At 46.2% G+C, this 25,299-nt stretch overlaps 10 non-coding genes and 1 pseudogene across 10 annotated transcripts; all 11 read right to left on the bottom strand.

Moving 5' to 3' along the window:
• Positions 1-1,606: 1,606 nt before the first annotated feature.
• Positions 1,607-1,797, bottom strand: LOC130324923 (U2 spliceosomal RNA). The gene has a single exon (XR_008869828.1). It is a non-coding gene; the product is annotated as a U2 spliceosomal RNA (small nuclear RNA).
• Positions 1,798-3,888: 2,091 nt separating this feature from the next.
• LOC130324922 (U2 spliceosomal RNA) lies at positions 3,889-4,079 on the bottom strand. Its single transcript, XR_008869827.1, has one exon. It is a non-coding gene; the product is annotated as a U2 spliceosomal RNA (small nuclear RNA).
• A 2,097-nt stretch (positions 4,080-6,176) lies between these two features.
• On the bottom strand, positions 6,177-6,367 carry LOC130324921 (U2 spliceosomal RNA). The gene has a single exon (XR_008869826.1). It is a non-coding gene; the product is annotated as a U2 spliceosomal RNA (small nuclear RNA).
• Positions 6,368-8,459: 2,092 nt separating this feature from the next.
• On the bottom strand, positions 8,460-8,650 carry LOC130324920 (U2 spliceosomal RNA). The gene has a single exon (XR_008869825.1). It is a non-coding gene; the product is annotated as a U2 spliceosomal RNA (small nuclear RNA).
• A 2,099-nt stretch (positions 8,651-10,749) lies between these two features.
• On the bottom strand, positions 10,750-10,940 carry LOC130324919 (U2 spliceosomal RNA). The gene has a single exon (XR_008869824.1). It is a non-coding gene; the product is annotated as a U2 spliceosomal RNA (small nuclear RNA).
• A 2,086-nt stretch (positions 10,941-13,026) lies between these two features.
• LOC130324918 (U2 spliceosomal RNA) lies at positions 13,027-13,217 on the bottom strand. Its single transcript, XR_008869823.1, has one exon. It is a non-coding gene; the product is annotated as a U2 spliceosomal RNA (small nuclear RNA).
• Positions 13,218-15,314: 2,097 nt separating this feature from the next.
• On the bottom strand, positions 15,315-15,505 carry LOC130324932 (U2 spliceosomal RNA). The gene has a single exon (XR_008869835.1). It is a non-coding gene; the product is annotated as a U2 spliceosomal RNA (small nuclear RNA).
• A 2,092-nt stretch (positions 15,506-17,597) lies between these two features.
• On the bottom strand, positions 17,598-17,788 carry LOC130324925 (U2 spliceosomal RNA). Its single transcript, XR_008869830.1, has one exon. It is a non-coding gene; the product is annotated as a U2 spliceosomal RNA (small nuclear RNA).
• A 2,103-nt stretch (positions 17,789-19,891) lies between these two features.
• On the bottom strand, positions 19,892-20,084 carry LOC130324926 (U2 spliceosomal RNA). The gene has a single exon (XR_008869831.1). It is a non-coding gene; the product is annotated as a U2 spliceosomal RNA (small nuclear RNA).
• A 694-nt stretch (positions 20,085-20,778) lies between these two features.
• LOC130324927 (U2 spliceosomal RNA) lies at positions 20,779-20,938 on the bottom strand (annotated as a pseudogene).
• Positions 20,939-23,005: 2,067 nt separating this feature from the next.
• LOC130324924 (U2 spliceosomal RNA) lies at positions 23,006-23,196 on the bottom strand. The gene has a single exon (XR_008869829.1). It is a non-coding gene; the product is annotated as a U2 spliceosomal RNA (small nuclear RNA).
• Between the last annotated feature and the right edge of the window lie 2,103 nt (positions 23,197-25,299).

Here is a 25,299-nt window from a genome sequence, read left to right as displayed (position 1 = left end):
TGCTGATGCTCCTCATAAAGCTGTCGCTGCTGTGAAGGTTCTAGGTGACATCACAAATCCCTTTGGTTACATACACAACAAAGCTGGGTTGTTGTTGTTTACACTCTGCAAGGCCTGTGGAAGTGAGTGACATCATAGCACTGTAGTTCTGAGGGTTCAAGATGGATGCAACAATCTCCTGTTGCTTCTATGAAGGCCGTAATAGACGACATCACCAAACAGCTCCATAGTCACATACACAGCAAAGGAGAGATGTTGTTTACACCTAGTGATGTCAGTGGTATTGAGTGACATCACAGCACAGTGCTAAGGCTCCTGGGCCTGGACACAGCAGCGGCTGCAATATCTCAACGGAGAATACGTTTATATCTATGTGTGTGTGTGCGCATATATATATATATATATATATATATATATATATATATATATTTCTCCGCCGAAATCACTTTTAAACCCATTTCCACCTTTTTTTCCCTTCTCTTCCTCTTACTTTTTTTTCACGTTTTTTTACGTTTTTCTCCTTTTCGCCTCTTTTCTGGGCGTATTATTCTTCTTTTTCTTCTTTTTTTTCGTCTAATGCATACCCCATCAGTGCAGCAATGCTTATTCAATACCGCCAGCAGATGGAGACACTGGGGGATAATTTTCTAAGGATTTATACTGATTTTTCCTGTCTGAATTTGTCGCACAGAAAGTTGCAGGCCAAATATGTGTGACATTTCTGCGACTTTAGCTTCTAGAGCATTTTTACAACATTATACATAGGTGCTGAATACATAAAAAGCGACTGTTCAGCGACAGACAAGTCGCATCGGCTGAAAGTAGGCCAGAATGTCAGTCCATGTTGGAGCAGGTTTAGATACAGTCTAAAGCATAGATCTCAAAGTCTGTGCACAGAATTTAGCAAGGGCCTCGCACCTTCTGATGCATCAGGTAGGTGCACAATAGCATAGCCTAACCCTCTGTACTTTGGTCTATATTGATGCGGGACATAGACAGCCAGCTGATGACCAATCCATTAGTGCAATGGATGGCTGGAAGCATTTGTCTTTGCCTTTGCAATACCACAGAAGCAATGCATGGTCAATGTACAGCAATGACACACCTGTGTGAACAGCCAGGAGACCCCCCCCCCCCCCCCCCATGTTATGTTACATAGTTACATAGTTAGTACGGTCGAAAAAAGACATATGTCCATCACGTTCAACCAGGGAATTAAGGGGTAGGGGTGTGGCGCGATATTGGGGAAGGGATGAGATTTTATATTTCTTCATAAGCATTAATCTTATTTTGTCAATTAGGAACATTCAGCACCCACCCGCTATCAAGGCAGCTGCCTATCATGTCATGCCCTACCTGCACAGGTGTGCTGGCTACTCAAATGATCCAATTAAGGAGGCCATTTAGTCAGCAGCAGCAGAAGTCCTGTGCCTGGACGCTCCAACAGGGGCCAGACACAAGCAGAAGCAGAAGCAGCAGAAGCAGCAGCAGCACCACCTTTTGTTTTTTGGCTGCAGCAGCAGCAAGGCCCACAGGGCTGGCTAGCTGGCTAGCCAGCAAGCAGGTAGCAATGAAAGTAGGAATCTTTCTTTTTAACCCTGTAAGGGGGTGGTGCACTGTACCCGAAGATACTGCCATATCGGGTCAATGCATAGGGCGACGGAAGCAAGCTTCGAAATCGGCCCCCGTTCTCAAAAATCCATTTAATATATGGTCCCCAGATAGGGGACGTATCAGATATTAAACTGATAAGAACAGATACTACACTTGATCTTAGCCAAAAGGCCGAGAAGCGATAACCGTGAAAGGGGCGGGCCCAACAAGGTCCCCTTCATGGGCACTATCACTGCTTGCTGTCAGGGAGGCTGCCAGACAATTTTCCATGCACACTCTGGGCTGGGGGGCAGTCAACCACCAGTACACACAGCAGAACCTAAACCCATACCATTATTGCTAAGCAGCAAGACAGGGGCCCATTGCACTCCCACGGGGCCTTTTTAAATGCAATCCATAACCCGGATTTGCCAGGAACCCTTCTTACTCCTCCTACTTGCATGTGACACTGGGCTTAGGATCTGCATAGGAAACACACACACAAGCACACACCTACCTTTGTTGCCTGCAGATGCCTCCTTGGCTGTCCCCAAACGGTATCAAACCAACACCCACGGGAAGCTGTAAGCATAGAGGACATGCCTGCACCCCATTGGACTTACCTGTGTGGGTTAAATCCGGGTTATTTGACAACCTATGGCGGTGATGGTTCTGCTCAGGCAGAGCAGTGCTGATGCTCCTCATAAAGCTGTCGCTGCTGTGAAGGTTCTAGGTGACATCACAAATCCCTTTGGTTACATACACAACAAAGCTGGGTTGTTGTTGTTTACACTCTGCAAGGCCTGTGGAAGTGAGTGACATCATAGCACTGTAGTTCTGAGGGTTCAAGATGGATGCAACAATCTCCTGTTGCTTCTATGAAGGCCGTAATAGACGACATCACCAAACAGCTCCATAGTCACATACACAGCAAAGGAGAGATGTTGTTTACACCTAGTGATGTCAGTGGTATTGAGTGACATCACAGCACAGTGCTAAGGCTCCTGGGCCTGGACACAGCAGCGGCTGCAATATCTCAACGGAGAATACGTTTATATCTATGTGTGTGTGTGCGCATATATATATATATATATATATATATATATATATATATATATATATATTCTCCGCCGAAATCACTTTTAAACCCATTTCCACCTTTTTTTCCCTTCTCTTCCTCTTACTTTTTTTTCACGTTTTTTTACGTTTTTCTCCTTTTCGCCTCTTTTCTGGGCGTATTATTCTTCTTTTTCTTCTTTTTTTTCGTCTAATGCATACCCCATCAGTGCAGCAATGCTTATTCAATACCGCCAGCAGATGGAGACACTGGGGGATAATTTTCTAAGGATTTATACTGATTTTTCCTGTCTGAATTTGTCGCACAGAAAGTTGCAGGCCAAATATGTGTGACATTTCTGCGACTTTAGCTTCTAGAGCATTTTTACAACATTATACATAGGTGCTTAATACATAAAAAGCGACTGTTCAGCGACAGACAAGTCGCATCGGCTGAAAGTAGGCCAGAATGTCAGTCCATGTTGGAGCAGGTTTAGATACAGTCTAAAGCATAGATCTCAAAGTCTGTGCACAGAATTTAGCAAGGGCCTCGCACCTTCTGATGCATCAGGTAGGTGCACAATAGCATAGCCTAACCCTCTGTACTTTGGTCTATATTGATGCGGGACATAGACAGCCAGCTGATGACCAATCCATTAGTGCAATGGATGGCTGGAAGCATTTGTCTTTGCCTTTGCAATACCACAGAAGCAATGCATGGTCAATGTACAGCAATGACACACCTGTGTGAACAGCCAGGAGACCCCCCCCCCCCCATGTTATGTTACATAGTTACATAGTTAGTACGGTCGAAAAAAGACATATGTCCATCACGTTCAACCAGGGAATTAAGGGGTAGGGGTGTGGCGCGATATTGGGGAAGGGATGAGATTTTATATTTCTTCATAAGCATTAATCTTATTTTGTCAATTAGGAACATTCAGCACCCACCCGCTATCAAGGCAGCTGCCTATCATGTCATGCCCTACCTGCACAGGTGTGCTGGCTACTCAAATGATCCAATTAAGGAGGCCATTTAGTCAGCAGCAGCAGAAGTCCTGTGCCTGGACGCTCCAACAGGGGCCAGACACAAGCAGAAGCAGAAGCAGCAGAAGCAGCAGCAGCACCACCTTTTGTTTTTTGGCTGCAGCAGCAGCAAGGCCCACAGGGCTGGCTAGCTGGCTAGCCAGCAAGCAGGTAGCAATGAAAGTAGGAATCTTTCTTTTTAACCCTGTAAGGGGGTGGTGCACTGTACCCGAAGATACTGCCATATCGGGTCAATGCATAGGGCGACGGAAGCAAGCTTCGAAATCGGCCCCCGTTCTCAAAAATCCATTTAATATATGGTCCCCAGATAGGGGACGTATCAGATATTAAACTGATAAGAACAGATACTACACTTGATCTTAGCCAAAAGGCCGAGAAGCGATAACCGTGAAAGGGGCGGGCCCAACAAGGTCCCCTTCATGGGCACTATCACTGCTTGCTGTCAGGGAGGCTGCCAGACAATTTTCCATGCACACTCTGGGCTGGGGGGCAGTCAACCACCAGTACACACAGCAGAACCTAAACCCATACCATTATTGCTAAGCAGCAAGACAGGGGCCCATTGCACTCCCACGGGGCCTTTTTAAATGCAATCCATAACCCGGATTTGCCAGGAACCCTTCTTACTCCTCCTACTTGCATGTGACACTGGGCTTAGGATCTGCATAGGAAACACACACACAAGCACACACCTACCTTTGTTGCCTGCAGATGCCTCCTTGGCTGTCCCCAAACGGTATCAAACCAACACCCACGGGAAGCTGTAAGCATAGAGGACATGCCTGCACCCCATTGGACTTACCTGTGTGGGTTAAATCCGGGTTATTTGACAACCTATGGCGGTGATGGTTCTGCTCAGGCAGAGCAGTGCTGATGCTCCTCATAAAGCTGTCGCTGCTGTGAAGGTTCTAGGTGACATCACAAATCCCTTTGGTTACATACACAACAAAGCTGGGTTGTTGTTGTTTACACTCTGCAAGGCCTGTGGAAGTGAGTGACATCATAGCACTGTAGTTCTGAGGGTTCTAGATGGATGCAACAATCTCCTGTTGCTTCTATGAAGGCCGTAATAGACGACATCACCAAACAGCTCCATAGTCACATACACAGCAAAGGAGAGATGTTGTTTACACCTAGTGATGTCAGTGGTATTGAGTGACATCACAGCACAGTGCTAAGGCTCCTGGGCCTGGACACAGCAGCGGCTGCAATATCTCAACGGAGAATACGTTTATATCTATGTGTGTGTGTGCGCATATATATATATATATATATATATATATATATATATATATATATATTTCTCCGCCGAAATCACTTTTAAACCCATTTCCACCTTTTTTTCCCTTCTCTTCCTCTTACTTTTTTTTCACGTTTTTTTACGTTTTTCTCCTTTTCGCCTCTTTTCTGGGCGTATTATTCTTCTTTTTCTTCTTTTTTTTCGTCTAATGCATACCCCATCAGTGCAGCAATGCTTATTCAATACCGCCAGCAGATGGAGACACTGGGGGATAATTTTCTAAGGATTTATACTGATTTTTCCTGTCTGAATTTGTCGCACAGAAAGTTGCAGGCCAAATATGTGTGACATTTCTGCGACTTTAGCTTCTAGAGCATTTTTACAACATTATACATAGGTGCTGAATACATAAAAAGCGACTGTTCAGCGACAGACAAGTCGCATCGGCTGAAAGTAGGCCAGAATGTCAGTCCATGTTGGAGCAGGTTTAGATACAGTCTAAAGCATAGATCTCAAAGTCTGTGCACAGAATTTAGCAAGGGCCTCGCACCTTCTGATGCATCAGGTAGGTGCACAATAGCATAGCCTAACCCTCTGTACTTTGGTCTATATTGATGCGGGACATAGACAGCCAGCTGATGACCAATCCATTAGTGCAATGGATGGCTGGAAGCATTTGTCTTTGCCTTTGCAATACCACAGAAGCAATGCATGGTCAATGTACAGCAATGACACACCTGTGTGAACAGCCAGGAGACCCCCCCCCCCCCCCCCATGTTATGTTACATAGTTACATAGTTAGTACGGTCGAAAAAAGACATATGTCCATCACGTTCAACCAGGGAATTAAGGGGTAGGGGTGTGGCGCGATATTGGGGAAGGGATGAGATTTTATATTTCTTCATAAGCATTAATCTTATTTTGTCAATTAGGAACATTCAGCACCCACCCGCTATCAAGGCAGCTGCCTATCATGTCATGCCCTACCTGCACAGGTGTGCTGGCTACTCAAATGATCCAATTAAGGAGGCCATTTAGTCAGCAGCAGCAGAAGTCCTGTGCCTGGACGCTCCAACAGGGGCCAGACACAAGCAGAAGCAGAAGCAGCAGAAGCAGCAGCAGCACCACCTTTTGTTTTTTGGCTGCTGCAGCAGCAGCAAGGCCCACAGGGCTGGCTAGCTGGCTAGCCAGCAAGCAGGTAGCAATGAAAGTAGGAATCTTTCTTTTTAACCCTGTAAGGGGGTGGTGCACTGTACCCGAAGATACTGCCATATCGGGTCAATGCATAGGGCGACGGAAGCAAGCTTCGAAATCGGCCCCCGTTCTCAAAAATCCATTTAATATATGGTCCCCAGATAGGGGACGTATCAGATATTAAACTGATAAGAACAGATACTACACTTGATCTTAGCCAAAAGGCCGAGAAGCGATAACCGTGAAAGGGGCGGGCCCAACAAGGTCCCCTTCATGGGCACTATCACTGCTTGCTGTCAGGGAGGCTGCCAGACAATTTTCCATGCACACTCTGGGCTGGGGGGCAGTCAACCACCAGTACACACAGCAGAACCTAAACCCATACCATTATTGCTAAGCAGCAAGACAGGGGCCCATTGCACTCCCACGGGGCCTTTTTAAATGCAATCCATAACCCGGATTTGCCAGGAACCCTTCTTACTCCTCCTACTTGCATGTGACACTGGGCTTAGGATCTGCATAGGAAACACACACACAAGCACACACCTACCTTTGTTGCCTGCAGATGCCTCCTTGGCTGTCCCCAAACGGTATCAAACCAACACCCACGGGAAGCTGTAAGCATAGAGGACATGCCTGCACCCCATTGGACTTACCTGTGTGGGTTAAATCCGGGTTATTTGACAACCTATGGCGGTGATGGTTCTGCTCAGGCAGAGCAGTGCTGATGCTCCTCATAAAGCTGTCGCTGCTGTGAAGGTTCTAGGTGACATCACAAATCCCTTTGGTTACATACACAACAAAGCTGGGTTGTTGTTGTTTACACTCTGCAAGGCCTGTGGAAGTGAGTGACATCATAGCACTGTAGTTCTGAGGGTTCAAGATGGATGCAACAATCTCCTGTTGCTTCTATGAAGGCCGTAATAGACGACATCACCAAACAGCTCCATAGTCACATACACAGCAAAGGAGAGATGTTGTTTACACCTAGTGATGTCAGTGGTATTGAGTGACATCACAGCACAGTGCTAAGGCTCCTGGGCCTGGACACAGCAGCGGCTGCAATATCTCAACGGAGAATACGTTTATATCTATGTGTGTGTGTGCGCATATATATATATATATATATATATATATATATATATATATATATTTCTCCGCCGAAATCACTTTTAAACCCATTTCCACCTTTTTTTCCCTTCTCTTCCTCTTACTTTTTTTTCACGTTTTTTTACGTTTTTCTCCTTTTCGCCTCTTTTCTGGGCGTATTATTCTTCTTTTTCTTCTTTTTTTTCGTCTAATGCATACCCCATCAGTGCAGCAATGCTTATTCAATACCGCCAGCAGATGGAGACACTGGGGGATAATTTTCTAAGGATTTATACTGATTTTTCCTGTCTGAATTTGTCGCACAGAAAGTTGCAGGCCAAATATGTGTGACATTTCTGCGACTTTAGCTTCTAGAGCATTTTTACAACATTATACATAGGTGCTTAATACATAAAAAGCGACTGTTCAGCGACAGACAAGTCGCATCGGCTGAAAGTAGGCCAGAATGTCAGTCCATGTTGGAGCAGGTTTAGATACAGTCTAAAGCATAGATCTCAAAGTCTGTGCACAGAATTTAGCAAGGGCCTCGCACCTTCTGATGCATCAGGTAGGTGCACAATAGCATAGCCTAACCCTCTGTACTTTGGTCTATATTGATGCGGGACATAGACAGCCAGCTGATGACCAATCCATTAGTGCAATGGATGGCTGGAAGCATTTGTCTTTGCCTTTGCAATACCACAGAAGCAATGCATGGTCAATGTACAGCAATGACACACCTGTGTGAACAGCCAGGAGACCCCCCCCCCCCCCCCCATGTTATGTTACATAGTTACATAGTTAGTACGGTCGAAAAAAGACATATGTCCATCACGTTCAACCAGGGAATTAAGGGGTAGGGGTGTGGCGCGATATTGGGGAAGGGATGAGATTTTATATTTCTTCATAAGCATTAATCTTATTTTGTCAATTAGGAACATTCAGCACCCACCCGCTATCAAGGCAGCTGCCTATCATGTCATGCCCTACCTGCACAGGTGTGCTGGCTACTCAAATGATCCAATTAAGGAGGCCATTTAGTCAGCAGCAGCAGAAGTCCTGTGCCTGGACGCTCCAACAGGGGCCAGACACAAGCAGAAGCAGAAGCAGCAGAAGCAGCAGCAGCACCACCTTTTGTTTTTTGGCTGCAGCAGCAGCAAGGCCCACAGGGCTGGCTAGCTGGCTAGCCAGCAAGCAGGTAGCAATGAAAGTAGGAATCTTTCTTTTTAACCCTGTAAGGGGGTGGTGCACTGTACCCGAAGATACTGCCATATCGGGTCAATGCATAGGGCGACGGAAGCAAGCTTCGAAATCGGCCCCCGTTCTCAAAAATCCATTTAATATATGGTCCCCAGATAGGGGACGTATCAGATATTAAACTGATAAGAACAGATACTACACTTGATCTTAGCCAAAAGGCCGAGAAGCGATAACCGTGAAAGGGGCGGGCCCAACAAGGTCCCCTTCATGGGCACTATCACTGCTTGCTGTCAGGGAGGCTGCCAGACAATTTTCCATGCACACTCTGGGCTGGGGGGCAGTCAACCACCAGTACACACAGCAGAACCTAAACCCATACCATTATTGCTAAGCAGCAAGACAGGGGCCCATTGCACTCCCACGGGGCCTTTTTAAATGCAATCCATAACCCGGATTTGCCAGGAACCCTTCTTACTCCTCCTACTTGCATGTGACACTGGGCTTAGGATCTGCATAGGAAACACACACACAAGCACACACCTACCTTTGTTGCCTGCAGATGCCTCCTTGGCTGTCCCCAAACGGTATCAAACCAACACCCACGGGAAGCTGTAAGCATAGAGGACATGCCTGCACCCCATTGGACTTACCTGTGTGGGTTAAATCCGGGTTATTTGACAACCTATGGCGGTGATGGTTCTGCTCAGGCAGAGCAGTGCTGATGCTCCTCATAAAGCTGTCGCTGCTGTGAAGGTTCTAGGTGACATCACAAATCCCTTTGGTTACATACACAACAAAGCTGGGTTGTTGTTGTTTACACTCTGCAAGGCCTGTGGAAGTGAGTGACATCATAGCACTGTAGTTCTGAGGGTTCAAGATGGATGCAACAATCTCCTGTTGCTTCTATGAAGGCCGTAATAGACGACATCACCAAACAGCTCCATAGTCACATACACAGCAAAGGAGAGATGTTGTTTACACCTAGTGATGTCAGTGGTATTGAGTGACATCACAGCACAGTGCTAAGGCTCCTGGGCCTGGACACAGCAGCGGCTGCAATATCTCAACGGAGAATACGTTTATATCTATGTGTGTGTGTGCGCATATATATATATATATATATATATATATATATATATATATATATATATTTCTCCGCCGAAATCACTTTTAAACCCATTTCCACCTTTTTTTCCCTTCTCTTCCTCTTACTTTTTTTTCACGTTTTTTTACGTTTTTCTCCTTTTCGCCTCTTTTCTGGGCGTATTATTCTTCTTTTTCTTCTTTTTTTTCGTCTAATGCATACCCCATCAGTGCAGCAATGCTTATTCAATACCGCCAGCAGATGGAGACACTGGGGGATAATTTTCTAAGGATTTATACTGATTTTTCCTGTCTGAATTTGTCGCACAGAAAGTTGCAGGCCAAATATGTGTGACATTTCTGCGACTTTAGCTTCTAGAGCATTTTTACAACATTATACATAGGTGCTGAATACATAAAAAGCGACTGTTCAGCGACAGACAAGTCGCATCGGCTGAAAGTAGGCCAGAATGTCAGTCCATGTTGGAGCAGGTTTAGATACAGTCTAAAGCATAGATCTCAAAGTCTGTGCACAGAATTTAGCAAGGGCCTCGCACCTTCTGATGCATCAGGTAGGTGCACAATAGCATAGCCTAACCCTCTGTACTTTGGTCTATATTGATGCGGGACATAGACAGCCAGCTGATGACCAATCCATTAGTGCAATGGATGGCTGGAAGCATTTGTCTTTGCCTTTGCAATACCACAGAAGCAATGCATGGTCAATGTACAGCAATGACACACCTGTGTGAACAGCCAGGAGACCCCCCCCCCCCCCCCCCCCATGTTATGTTACATAGTTACATAGTTAGTACGGTCGAAAAAAGACATATGTCCATCACGTTCAACCAGGGAATTAAGGGGTAGGGGTGTGGCGCGATATTGGGGAAGGGATGAGATTTTATATTTCTTCATAAGCATTAATCTTATTTTGTCAATTAGGAACATTCAGCACCCACCCGCTATCAAGGCAGCTGCCTATCATGTCATGCCCTACCTGCACAGGTGTGCTGGCTACTCAAATGATCCAATTAAGGAGGCCATTTAGTCAGCAGCAGCAGAAGTCCTGTGCCTGGACGCTCCAACAGGGGCCAGACACAAGCAGAAGCAGAAGCAGCAGAAGCAGCAGCAGCACCACCTTTTGTTTTTTGGCTGCAGCAGCAGCAAGGCCCACAGGGCTGGCTAGCTGGCTAGCCAGCAAGCAGGTAGCAATGAAAGTAGGAATCTTTCTTTTTAACCCTGTAAGGGGGTGGTGCACTGTACCCGAAGATACTGCCATATCGGGTCAATGCATAGGGCGACGGAAGCAAGCTTCGAAATCGGCCCCCGTTCTCAAAAATCCATTTAATATATGGTCCCCAGATAGGGGACGTATCAGATATTAAACTGATAAGAACAGATACTACACTTGATCTTAGCCAAAAGGCCGAGAAGCGATAACCGTGAAAGGGGCGGGCCCAACAAGGTCCCCTTCATGGGCACTATCACTGCTTGCTGTCAGGGAGGCTGCCAGACAATTTTCCATGCACACTCTGGGCTGGGGGGCAGTCAACCACCAGTACACACAGCAGAACCTAAACCCATACCATTATTGCTAAGCAGCAAGACAGGGGCCCATTGCACTCCCACGGGGCCTTTTTAAATGCAATCCATAACCCGGATTTGCCAGGAACCCTTCTTACTCCTCCTACTTGCATGTGACACTGGGCTTAGGATCTGCATAGGAAACACACACACAAGCACACACCTACCTTTGTTGCCTGCAGATGCCTCCTTGGCTGTCCCCAAACGGTATCAAACCAACACCCACGGGAAGCTGTAAGCATAGAGGACATGCCTGCACCCCATTGGACTTACCTGTGTGGGTTAAATCCGGGTTATTTGACAACCTATGGCGGTGATGGTTCTGCTCAGGCAGAGCAGTGCTGATGCTCCTCATAAAGCTGTCGCTGCTGTGAAGGTTCTAGGTGACATCACAAATCCCTTTGGTTACATACACAACAAAGCTGGGTTGTTGTTGTTTACACTCTGCAAGGCCTGTGGAAGTGAGTGACATCATAGCACTGTAGTTCTGAGGGTTCAAGATGGATGCAACAATCTCCTGTTGCTTCTATGAAGGCCGTAATAGACGACATCACCAAACAGCTCCATAGTCACATACACAGCAAAGGAGAGATGTTGTTTACACCTAGTGATGTCAGTGGTATTGAGTGACATCACAGCACAGTGCTAAGGCTCCTGGGCCTGGACACAGCAGCGGCTGCAATATCTCAACGGAGAATACGTTTATATCTATGTGTGTGTGTGCGCATATATATATATATATATATATATATATATATATATATATATATATTTCTCCGCCGAAATCACTTTTAAACCCATTTCCACCTTTTTTTCCCTTCTCTTCCTCTTACTTTTTTTTCACGTTTTTTTACGTTTTTCTCCTTTTCGCCTCTTTTCGGGCGTATTATTCTTCTTTTTCTTCTTTTTTTTCGTCTAATGCATACCCCATCAGTGCAGCAATGCTTATTCAATACCGCCAGCAGATGGAGACACTGGGGGATAATTTTCTAAGGATTTATACTGATTTTTCCTGTCTGAATTTGTCGCACAGAAAGTTGCAGGCCAAATATGTGTGACATTTCTGCGACTTTAGCTTCTAGAGCATTTTTACAACATTATACATAGGTGCTGAATACATAAAAAGCGACTGTTCAGCGACAGACAAGTCGCATCGGCTGAAAGTAGGCCAGAATGTCAGTCCATGTTGGAGCAGGTTTAGATACAGTCTAAAGCATAGATCTCAAAGTCTGTGCACAGAATTTAGCAAGGGCCTCGCACCTTCTGATGCATCAGGTAGGTGCACAATAGCATAGCCTAACCCTCTGTACTTTGGTCTATATTGATGCGGGACATAGACAGCCAGCTGATGACCAATCCATTAGTGCAATGGATGGCTGGAAGCATTTGTCTTTGCCTTTGCAATACCACAGAAGCAATGCATGGTCAATGTACAGCAATGACACACCTGTGGTGAACAGCCAGGAGACCCCCCCCCATGTTATGTTACATAGTTACATAGTTAGTACGGTCGAAAAAAGACATATGTCCATCACGTTCAACCAGGGAATTAAGGGGTAGGGGTGTGGCGCGATATTGGGGAAGGGATGAGATTTTATATTTCTTCATAAGCATTAATCTTATTTTGTCAATTAGGAACATTCAGCACCCACCCGCTATCAAGGCAGCTGCCTATCATGTCATGCCCTACCTGCACAGGTGTGCTGGCTACTCAAATGATCCAATTAAGGAGGCCATTTAGTCAGCAGCAGCAGAAGTCCTGTGCCTGGACGCTCCAACAGGGGCCAGACACAAGCAGAAGCAGAAGCAGCAGAAGCAGCAGCAGCACCACCTTTTGTTTTTTGGCTGCAGCAGCAGCAAGGCCCACAGGGCTGGCTAGCTGGCTAGCCAGCAAGCAGGTAGCAATGAAAGTAGGAATCTTTCTTTTTAACCCTGTAAGGGGGTGGTGCACTGTACCCGAAGATACTGCCATATCGGGTCAATGCATAGGGCGACGGAAGCAAGCTTCGAAATCGGCCCCCGTTCTCAAAAATCCATTTAATATATGGTCCCCAGATAGGGGACGTATCAGATATTAAACTGATAAGAACAGATACTACACTTGATCTTAGCCAAAAGGCCGAGAAGCGATAACCGTGAAAGGGGCGGACCCAACAAGGTCCCCTTCATGGGCACTATCACTGCTTGCTGTCAGGGAGGCTGCCAGACAATTTTCCATGCACACTCTGGGCTGGGGGGCAGTCAACCACCAGTACACACAGCAGAACCTAAACCCATACCATTATTGCTAAGCAGCAAGACAGGGGCCCATTGCACTCCCACGGGGCCTTTTTAAATGCAATCCATAACCCGGATTTGCCAGGAACCCTTCTTACTCCTCCTACTTGCATGTGACACTGGGCTTAGGATCTGCATAGGAAACACACACACAAGCACACACCTACCTTTGTTGCCTGCAGATGCCTCCTTGGCTGTCCCCAAACGGTATCAAACCAACACCCACGGGAAGCTGTAAGCATAGAGGACATGCCTGCACCCCATTGGACTTACCTGTGTGGGTTAAATCCGGGTTATTTGACAACCTATGGCGGTGATGGTTCTGCTCAGGCAGAGCAGTGCTGATGCTCCTCATAAAGCTGTCGCTGCTGTGAAGGTTCTAGGTGACATCACAAATCCCTTTGGTTACATACACAACAAAGCTGGGTTGTTGTTGTTTACACTCTGCAAGGCCTGTGGAAGTGAGTGACATCATAGCACTGTAGTTCTGAGGGTTCAAGATGGATGCAACAATCTCCTGTTGCTTCTATGAAGGCCGTAATAGACGACATCACCAAACAGCTCCATAGTCACATACACAGCAAAGGAGAGATGTTGTTTACACCTAGTGATGTCAGTGGTATTGAGTGACATCACAGCACAGTGCTAAGGCTCCTGGGCCTGGACACAGCAGCGGCTGCAATATCTCAACGGAGAATACGTTTATATCTATGTGTGTGTGTGCGCATATATATATATATATATATATATATATATATATATATATATATATATATATATTTCTCCGCCGAAATCACTTTTAAACCCATTTCCACCTTTTTTTCCCTTCTCTTCCTCTTACTTTTTTTTCACGTTTTTTTACGTTTTTCTCCTTTTCGCCTCTTTTCTGGGCGTATTATTCTTCTTTTTCTTCTTTTTTTTCGTCTAATGCATACCCCATCAGTGCAGCAATGCTTATTCAATACCGCCAGCAGATGGAGACACTGGGGGATAATTTTCTAAGGATTTATACTGATTTTTCCTGTCTGAATTTGTCGCACAGAAAGTTGCAGGCCAAATATGTGTGACATTTCTGCGACTTTAGCTTCTAGAGCATTTTTACAACATTATACATAGGTGCTGAATACATAAAAAGCGACTGTTCAGCGACAGACAAGTCGCATCGGCTGAAAGTAGGCCAGAATGTCAGTCCATGTTGGAGCAGGTTTAGATACAGTCTAAAGCATAGATCTCAAAGTCTGTGCACAGAATTTAGCAAGGGCCTCGCACCTTCTGATGCATCAGGTAGGTGCACAATAGCATAGCCTAACCCTCTGTACTTTGGTCTATATTGATGCGGGACATAGACAGCCAGCTGATGACCAATCCATTAGTGCAATGGATGGCTGGAAGCATTTGTCTTTGCCTTTGCAATACCACAGAAGCAATGCATGGTCAATGTACAGCAATGACACACCTGTGTGAACAGCCAGGAGACCCCCCCCCCCCATGTTATGTTACATAGTTACATAGTTAGTACGGTCGAAAAAAGACATATGTCCATCACGTTCAACCAGGGAATTAAGGGGTAGGGGTGTGGCGCGATATTGGGGAAGGGATGAGATTTTATATTTCTTCATAAGCATTAATCTTATTTTGTCAATTAGGAACATTCAGCACCCACCCGCTATCAAGGCAGCTGCCTATCATGTCATGCCCTACCTGCACAGGTGTGCTGGCTACTCAAATGATCCAATTAAGGAGGCCATTTAGTCAGCAGCAGCAGAAGTCCTGTGCCTGGACGCTCCAACAGGGGCCAGACACAAGCAGAAGCAGAAGCAGCAGAAGCAGCAGCAGCACCACCTTTTGTTTTTTGGCTGCAGCAGCAGCAAGGCCCACAGGGCTGGCTAGCTGGCTAGCCAGCAAGCAGGTAGCAATGAAAGTAGGAATCTTTCTTTTTAACCCTGTAAGGGGGTGGTGCACTGTACCCGAAGATACTGCCATATCGGGTCAATGCATAGGGCGACGGAAGCAAGCTTCGAAATCGGCCCCCGTTCTCAAAAATCCATTTAATATATGGTCCCCAGATAGGGGACGTATCAGATATTAAACTGATAAGAACAGATACTACACTTGATCTTAGCCAAAAGGCCGAGAAGCGATAACCGTGAAAGGGGCGGGCCCAACAAGGTCCCCTTCATGGGCACTATCACTGCTTGCTGTCAGGGAGGCTGCCAGACAATTTTCCATGCACACTCTGGGCTGGGGGGCAGTCAACCACCAGTACACACAGCAGAACCTAAACCCATACCATTATTGCTAAGCAGCAAGACAGGGGCCCATTGCACTCCCACGGGGCCTTTTTAAATGCAATCCATAACCCGGATTTGCCAGGAACCCTTCTTACTCCTCCTACTTGCATGTGACACTGGGCTTAGGATCTGCATAGGAAACACACACACAAGCACACACCTACCTTTGTTGCCTGCAGATGCCTCCTTGGCTGTCCCCAAACGGTATCAAACCAACACCCACGGGAAGCTGTAAGCATAGAGGACATGCCTGCACCCCATTGGACTTACCTGTGTGGGTTAAATCCGGGTTATTTGAGACAACCTATGGCGGTGATGGTTCTGCTCAGGCAGAGCAGTGCTGATGCTCCTCATAAAGCTGTCGCTGCTGTGAAGGTTCTAGGTGACATCACAAATCCCTTTGGTTACATACACAACAAAGCTGGGTTGTTGTTGTTTACACTCTGCAAGGCCTGTGGAAGTGAGTGACATCATAGCACTGTAGTTCTGAGGGTTCAAGATGGATGCAACAATCTCCTGTTGCTTCTATGAAGGCCGTAATAGACGACATCACCAAACAGCTCCATAGTCACATACACAGCAAAGGAGAGATGTTGTTTACACCTAGTGATGTCAGTGGTATTGAGTGACATCACAGCACAGTGCTAAGGCTCCTGGGCCTGGACACAGCAGCGGCTGCAATATCTCAACGGAGAATACGTTTATATCTATGTGTGTGTGTGCGCATATATATATATATATATATATATATATATATATATATATATATTTCTCCGCCGAAATCACTTTTAAACCCATTTCCACCTTTTTTTCCCTTCTCTTCCTCTTACTTTTTTTTCACGTTTTTTTACGTTTTTCTCCTTTTCGCCTCTTTTCTGGGCGTATTATTCTTCTTTTTCTTCTTTTTTTTCGTCTAATGCATACCCCATCAGTGCAGCAATGCTTATTCAATACCGCCAGCAGATGGAGACACTGGGGGATAATTTTCTAAGGATTTATACTGATTTTTCCTGTCTGAATTTGTCGCACAGAAAGTTGCAGGCCAAATATGTGTGACATTTCTGCGACTTTAGCTTCTAGAGCATTTTTACAACATTATACATAGGTGCTGAATACATAAAAAGCGACTGTTCAGCGACAGACAAGTCGCATCGGCTGAAAGTAGGCCAGAATGTCAGTCCATGTTGGAGCAGGTTTAGATACAGTCTAAAGCATAGATCTCAAAGTCTGTGCACAGAATTTAGCAAGGGCCTCGCACCTTCTGATGCATCAGGTAGGTGCACAATAGCATAGCCTAACCCTCTGTACTTTGGTCTATATTGATGCGGGACATAGACAGCCAGCTGATGACCAATCCATTAGTGCAATGGATGGCTGGAAGCATTTGTCTTTGCCTTTGCAATACCACAGAAGCAATGCATGGTCAATGTACAGCAATGACACACCTGTGTGAACAGCCAGGAGACCCCCCCCCCCCCCCATGTTATGTTACATAGTTACATAGTTAGTACGGTCGAAAAAAGACATATGTCCATCACGTTCAACCAGGGAATTAAGGGGTAGGGGTGTGGCGCGATATTGGGGAAGGGATGAGATTTTATATTTCTTCATAAGCATTAATCTTATTTTGTCAATTAGGAACATTCAGCACCCACCCGCTATCAAGGCAGCTGCCTATCATGTCATGCCCTACCTGCACAGGTGTGCTGGCTACTCAAATGATCCAATTAAGGAGGCCATTTAGTCAGCAGCAGCAGAAGTCCTGTGCCTGGACGCTCCAACAGGGGCCAGACACAAGCAGAAGCAGAAGCAGCAGAAGCAGCAGCAGCACCACCTTTTGTTTTTTGGCTGCAGCAGCAGCAAGGCCCACAGGGCTGGCTAGCTGGCTAGCCAGCAAGCAGGTAGCAATGAAAGTAGGAATCTTTCTTTTTAACCCTGTAAGGGGGTGGTGCACTGTACCCGAAGATACTGCCATATCGGGTCAATGCATAGAGCGACGGAAGCAAGCTTCGAAATCGGCCCCCGTTCTCAAAAATCCATTTAATATATGGTCCCCAGATAGGGGACGTATCAGATATTAAACTGATAAGAACAGATACTACACTTGATCTTAGCCAAAAGGCCGAGAAGCGATAACCGTGAAAGGGGCGGGCCCAACAAGGTCCCCTTCATGGGCACTATCACTGCTTGCTGTCAGGGAGGCTGCCAGACAATTTTCCATGCACACTCTGGGCTGGGGGGCAGTCAACCACCAGTACACACAGCAGAACCTAAACCCATACCATTATTGCTAAGCAGCAAGACAGGGGCCCATTGCACTCCCACGGGGCCTTTTTAAATGCAATCCATAACCCGGATTTGCCAGGAACCCTTCTTACTCCTCCTACTTGCATGTGACACTGGGCTTAGGATCTGCATAGGAAACACACACACAAGCACACACCTACCTTTGTTGCCTGCAGATGCCTCCTTGGCTGTCCCCAAACGGTATCAAACCAACACCCACGGGAAGCTGTAAGCATAGAGGACATGCCTGCACCCCATTGGACTTACCTGTGTGGGTTAAATCCGGGTTATTTGACAACCTATGGCGGTGATGGTTCTGCTCAGGCAGAGCAGTGCTGATGCTCCTCATAAAGCTGTCGCTGCTGTGAAGGTTCTAGGTGACATCACAAATCCCTTTGGTTACATACACAACAAAGCTGGGTTGTTGTTGTTTACACTCTGCAAGGCCTGTGGAAGTGAGTGACATCATAGCACTGTAGTTCTGAGGGTTCAAGATGGATGCAACAATCTCCTGTTGCTTCTATGAAGGCCGTAATAGACGACATCACCAAACAGCTCCATAGTCACATACACAGCAAAGGAGAGATGTTGTTTACACCTAGTGATGTCAGTGGTATTGAGTGACATCACAGCACAGTGCTAAGGCTCCTGGGCCTGGACACAGCAGCGGCTGCAATATCTCAACGGAGAATACGTTTATATCTATGTGTGTGTGTGCGCATATATATATATATATATATATATATATATATATATATATATATATATATATATTTCTCCGCCGAAATCACTTTTAAACCCATTTCCACCTTTTTTTCCCTTCTCTTCCTCTTACTTTTTTTTCACGTTTTTTTACGTTTTTCTCCTTTTCGCCTCTTTTCTGGGCGTATTATTCTTCTTTTTCTTCTTTTTTTTCGTCTAATGCATACCCCATCAGTGCAGCAATGCTTATTCAATACCGCCAGCAGATGGAGACACTGGGGGATAATTTTCTAAGGATTTATACTGATTTTTCCTGTCTGAATTTGTCGCACAGAAAGTTGCAGGCCAAATATGTGTGACATTTCTGCGACTTTAGCTTCTAGAGCATTTTTACAACATTATACATAGGTGCTGAATACATAAAAAGCGACTGTTCAGCGACAGACAAGTCGCATCGGCTGAAAGTAGGCCAGAATGTCAGTCCATGTTGGAGCAGGTTTAGATACAGTCTAAAGCATAGATCTCAAAGTCTGTGCACAGAATTTAGCAAGGGCCTCGCACCTTCTGATGCATCAGGTAGGTGCACAATAGCATAGCCTAACCCTCTGTACTTTGGTCTATATTGATGCGGGACATAGACAGCCAGCTGATGACCAATCCATTAGTGCAATGGATGGCTGGAAGCATTTGTCTTTGCCTTTGCAATACCACAGAAGCAATGCATGGTCAATGTACAGCAATGACACACCTGTGTGAACAGCCAGGAGACCCCCCCCCCCCCCCCCCATGTTATGTTACATAGTTACATAGTTAGTACGGTCGAAAAAAGACATATGTCCATCACGTTCAACCAGGGAATTAAGGGGTAGGGGTGTGGCGCGATATTGGGGAAGGGATGAGATTTTATATTTCTTCATAAGCATTAATCTTATTTTGTCAATTAGGAACATTCAGCACCCACCCGCTATCAAGGCAGCTGCCTATCATGTCATGCCCTACCTGCACAGGTGTGCTGGCAACTCAAATGATCCAATTAAGGAGGCCATTTAGTCAGCAGCAGCAGAAGTCCTGTGCCTGGACGCTCCAACAGGGGCCAGACACAAGCAGAAGCAGAAGCAGCAGAAGCAGCAGCAGCACCACCTTTTGTTTTTTGGCTGCAGCAGCAGCAAGGCCCACAGGGCTGGCTAGCTGGCTAGCCAGCAAGCAGGTAGCAATGAAAGTAGGAATCTTTCTTTTTAACCCTGTAAGGGGGTGGTGCACTGTACCCGAAGATACTGCCATATCGGGTCAATGCATAGGGCGACGGAAGCAAGCTTCGAAATCGGCCCCCGTTCTCAAAAATCCATTTAATATATGGTCCCCAGATAGGGGACGTATCAGATATTAAACTGATAAGAACAGATTTTTTTTTTTTTTTTTTTTTTTTATTATCTAAAGCCGAGGAACGTGCTTTCGATTCACCCAAAGTGCAAGAAAAAGTGCAAACGTGTTACACTAAAAAAAACGTGCACAAAGGATGCGGTCTATCGCAAGCCCTTCTCCGATAGGAGAGAGGCCCCCCAACAAACCTTACCCTTCACCTCCGGACCAAAAGGTACCTGCGAGGTTCCAGGTTCGATGTCCCTTTTCGCCGAAGCTACTAGGGGACCACAAATGCTCCCGGCATCCCCCTTGGCGTTGGCCAAGGTATCTGCCCGCAGAGCCGATTACAGTAGGTACCCTGCCAAAGCAGGAGTACCCGGGGTGTTTGCAGGGAGGTGCGGAACCTAATGGCCACACACACCTCCCCTAGACCGCCAGGAGGGACACCCAGAAGGGCTACCGCATCCTGACAAATCCTGTGAACACACAACACGCAAAAAGTGACACAGTGAGACAAAAAAGAAATAAATAAGTGAATGTGTGCAGATATACTGCCCGGACATCCGGCCGGATCTATAAAAATTTCTCTGATCCTAGCCAGAAGGCCGGGAATCAAGAGGTGAGTGCCACAAGGTGAAGAGATTATGGTGCCCGTGCTTCAACTCAGTGAGCCTATTCTCCCAGTGAGTTTCGGCACCTCGGGGTCACCACTCCCCGAGGCACAAAAGTACCTCGGCTCTAGACCCTCTCAGCCTCATGGCGAGACCCGGAGGGAACAGGTCACATCGGGGCAGCCGTCGAGCTGATTCCTCAGAACCAGCCCCGGAAAGCCCTGGTACACCTGCATCCTCCATGCAGCACCCATCCCCACCAGCATGAAAACTGATAAGAACAGATACTACACTTGATCTTAGCCAAAAGGCCGAGAAGCGATAACCGTGAAAGGGGCGGGCCCAACAAGGTCCCCTTCATGGGCACTATCACTGCTTGCTGTCAGGGAGGCTGCCAGACAATTTTCCATGCACACTCTGGGCTGGGGGGCAGTCAACCACCAGTACACACAGCAGAACCTAAACCCATACCATTATTGCTAAGCAGCAAGACAGGGGCCCATTGCACTCCCACGGGGCCTTTTTAAATGCAATCCATAACCCGGATTTGCCAGGAACCCTTCTTACTCCTCCTACTTGCATGTGACACTGGGCTTAGGATCTGCATAGGAAACACACACACAAGCACACACCTACCTTTGTTGCCTGCAGATGCCTCCTTGGCTGTCCCCAAACGGTATCAAACCAACACCCACGGGAAGCTGTAAGCATAGAGGACATGCCTGCACCCCATTGGACTTACCTGTGTGGGTTAAATCCGGGTTATTTGACAACCTATGGCGGTGATGGTTCTGCTCAGGCAGAGCAGTGCTGATGCTCCTCATAAAGCTGTCGCTGCTGTGAAGGTTCTAGGTGACATCACAAATCCCTTTGGTTACATACACAACAAAGCTGGGTTGTTGTTGTTTACACTCTGCAAGGCCTGTGGAAGTGAGTGACATCATAGCACTGTAGTTCTGAGGGTTCAAGATGGATGCAACAATCTCCTGTTGCTTCTATGAAGGCCGTAATAGACGACATCACCAAACAGCTCCATAGTCACATACACAGCAAAGGAGAGATGTTGTTTACACCTAGTGATGTCAGTGGTATTGAGTGACATCACAGCACAGTGCTAAGGCTCCTGGGCCTGGACACAGCAGCGGCTGCAATATCTCAACGGAGAATACGTTTATATCTATGTGTGTGTGTGCGCATATATATATATATATATATATATATTTCTCCGCCGAAATCACTTTTAAACCCATTTCCACCTTTTTTTCCCTTCTCTTCCTCTTACTTTTTTTTCACGTTTTTTTACGTTTTTCTCCTTTTCGCCTCTTTTCTGGGCGTATTATTCTTCTTTTTCTTCTTTTTTTTCGTCTAATGCATACCCCATCAGTGCAGCAATGCTTATTCAATACCGCCAGCAGATGGAGACACTGGGGGATAATTTTCTAAGGATTTATACTGATTTTTCCTGTCTGAATTTGTCGCACAGAAAGTTGCAGGCCAAATATGTGTGACATTTCTGCGACTTTAGCTTCTAGAGCATTTTTACAACATTATACATAGGTGCTGAATACATAAAAAGCGACTGTTCAGCGACAGACAAGTCGCATCGGCTGAAAGTAGGCCAGAATGTCAGTCCATGTTGGAGCAGGTTTAGATACAGTCTAAAGCATAGATCTCAAAGTCTGTGCACAGAATTTAGCAAGGGCCTCGCACCTTCTGATGCATCAGGTAGGTGCACAATAGCATAGCCTAACCCTCTGTACTTTGGTCTATATTGATGCGGGACATAGACAGCCAGCTGATGACCAATCCATTAGTGCAATGGATGGCTGGAAGCATTTGTCTTTGCCTTTGCAATACCACAGAAGCAATGCATGGTCAATGTACAGCAATGACACACCTGTGTGAACAGCCAGGAGACCCCCCCCCCATGTTATGTTACATAGTTACATAGTTAGTACGGTCGAAAAAAGACATATGTCCATCACGTTCAACCAGGGAATTAAGGGGTAGGGGTGTGGCGCGATATTGGGGAAGGGATGAGATTTTATATTTCTTCATAAGCATTAATCTTATTTTGTCAATTAGGAACATTCAGCACCCACCCGCTATCAAGGCAGCTGCCTATCATGTCATGCCCTACCTGCACAGGTGTGCTGGCTACTCAAATGATCCAATTAAGGAGGCCATTTAGTCAGCAGCAGCAGAAGTCCTGTGCCTGGACGCTCCAACAGGGGCCAGACACAAGCAGAAGCAGAAGCAGCAGAAGCAGCAGCAGCACCACCTTTTGTTTTTTGGCTGCAGCAGCAGCAAGGCCCACAGGGCTGGCTAGCTGGCTAGCCAGCAAGCAGGTAGCAATGAAAGTAGGAATCTTTCTTTTTAACCCTGTAAGGGGGTGGTGCACTGTACCCGAAGATACTGCCATATCAGGTCAATGCATAGGGCGACGGAAGCAAGCTTCGAAATCGGCCCCCGTTCTCAAAAATCCATTTAATATATGGTCCCCAGATAGGGGACGTATCAGATATTAAACTGATAAGAACAGATACTACACTTGATCTTAGCCAAAAGGCCGAGAAGCGATAACCGTGAAAGGGGCGGGCCCAACAAGGTCCCCTTCATGGGCACTATCACTGCTTGCTGTCAGGGAGGCTGCCAGACAATTTTCCATGCACACTCTGGGCTGGGGGGCAGTCAACCACCAGTACACACAGCAGAACCTAAACCCATACCATTATTGCTAAGCAGCAAGACAGGGGCCCATTGCACTCCCACGGGGCCTTTTTAAATGCAATCCATAACCCGGATTTGCCAGGAACCCTTCTTACTCCTCCTACTTGCATGTGACACTGGGCTTAGGATCTGCATAGGAAACACACACACAAGCACACACCTACCTTTGTTGCCTGCAGATGCCTCCTTGGCTGTCCCCAAACGGTATCAAACCAACACCCACGGGAAGCTGTAAGCATAGAGGACATGCCTGCACCCCATTGGACTTACCTGTGTGGGTTAAATCCGGGTTATTTGACAACCTATGGCGGTGATGGTTCTGCTCAGGCAGAGCAGTGCTGATGCTCCTCATAAAGCTGTCGCTGCTGTGAAGGTTCTAGGTGACATAACAAATCCCTTTGGTTACATACACAACAAAGCTGGGTTGTTGTTGTTTACACTCTGCAAGGCCTGTGGAAGTGAGTGACATCATAGCACTGTAGTTCTGAGGGTTCAAGATGGATGCAACAATCTCCTGTTGCTTCTATGAAGGCCGTAATAGACGACATCACCAAACAGCTCCATAGTCACATACACAGCAAAGGAGAGATGTTGTTTACACCTAGTGATGTCAGTGGTATTGAGTGACATCACAGCACAGTGCTAAGGCTCCTGGGCCTGGACACAGCAGCGGCTGCAATATCTCAACGGAGAATACGTTTATATCTATGTGTGTGTGTGCGCATATATATATATATATATATATATATATATATATATATATATATATATATATATATATTTCTCCGCCGAAATCACTTTTAAACCCATTTCCACCTTTTTTTCCCTTCTCTTCCTCTTACTTTTTTTTCACGTTTTTTTACGTTTTTCTCCTTTTCGCCTCTTTTCTGGGCGTATTATTCTTCTTTTTCTTCTTTTTTTTCGTCTAATGCATACCCCATCAGTGCAGCAATGCTTATTCAATACCGCCAGCAGATGGAGACACTGGGGGATAATTTTCTAAGGATTTATACTGATTTTTCCTGTCTGAATTTGTCGCACAGAAAGTTGCAGGCCAAATATGTGTGACATTTCTGCGACTTTAGCTTCTAGAGCATTTTTACAACATTATACATAGGTGCTGAATACATAAAAAGCGACTGTTCAGCGACAGACAAGTCGCATCGGCTGAAAGTAGGCCAGAATGTCAGTCCATGTTGGAGCAGGTTTAGATACAGTCTAAAGCATAGATCTCAAAGTCTGTGCACAGAATTTAGCAAGGGCCTCGCACCTTCTGATGCATCAGGTAGGTGCACAATAGCATAGCCTAACCCTCTGTACTTTGGTCTATATTGATGCGGGACATAGACAGCCAGCTGATGACCAATCCATTAGTGCAATGGATGGCTGGAAGCATTTGTCTTTGCCTTTGCAATACCACAGAAGCAATGCATGGTCAATGTACAGCAATGACACACCTGTGTGAACAGCCAGGAGACCCCCCCCCCCCCCATGTTATGTTACATAGTTACATAGTTAGTACGGTCGAAAAAAGACATATGTCCATCACGTTCAACCAGGGAATTAAGGGGTAGGGGTGTGGCGCGATATTGGGGAAGGGATGAGATTTTATATTTCTTCATAAGCATTAATCTTATTTTGTCAATTAGGAACATTCAGCACCCACCCGCTATCAAGGCAGCTGCCTATCATGTCATGCCCTACCTGCACAGGTGTGCTGGCTACTCAAATGATCCAATTAAGGAGGCCATTTAGTCAGCAGCAGCAGAAGTCCTGTGCCTGGACGCTCCAACAGGGGCCAGACACAAGCAGAAGCAGAAGCAGCAGAAGCAGCAGCAGCACCACCTTTTGTTTTTTGGCTGCAGCAGCAGCAAGGCCTACAGGGCTGGCTAGCTGGCTAGCCAGCAAGCAGGTAGCAATGAAAGTAGGAATCTTTCTTTTTAACCCTGTAAGG

This window comes from Hyla sarda, unplaced genomic scaffold, assembly GCF_029499605.1.
Source record: "Hyla sarda isolate aHylSar1 unplaced genomic scaffold, aHylSar1.hap1 scaffold_2682, whole genome shotgun sequence".
In the NCBI taxonomy this organism is placed as follows: Eukaryota; Metazoa; Chordata; class Amphibia; order Anura; family Hylidae; genus Hyla; species Hyla sarda.
Note: the sequence above shows the minus strand (reverse complement) of the source record. Positions and strands in the feature narration are given on the sequence as shown.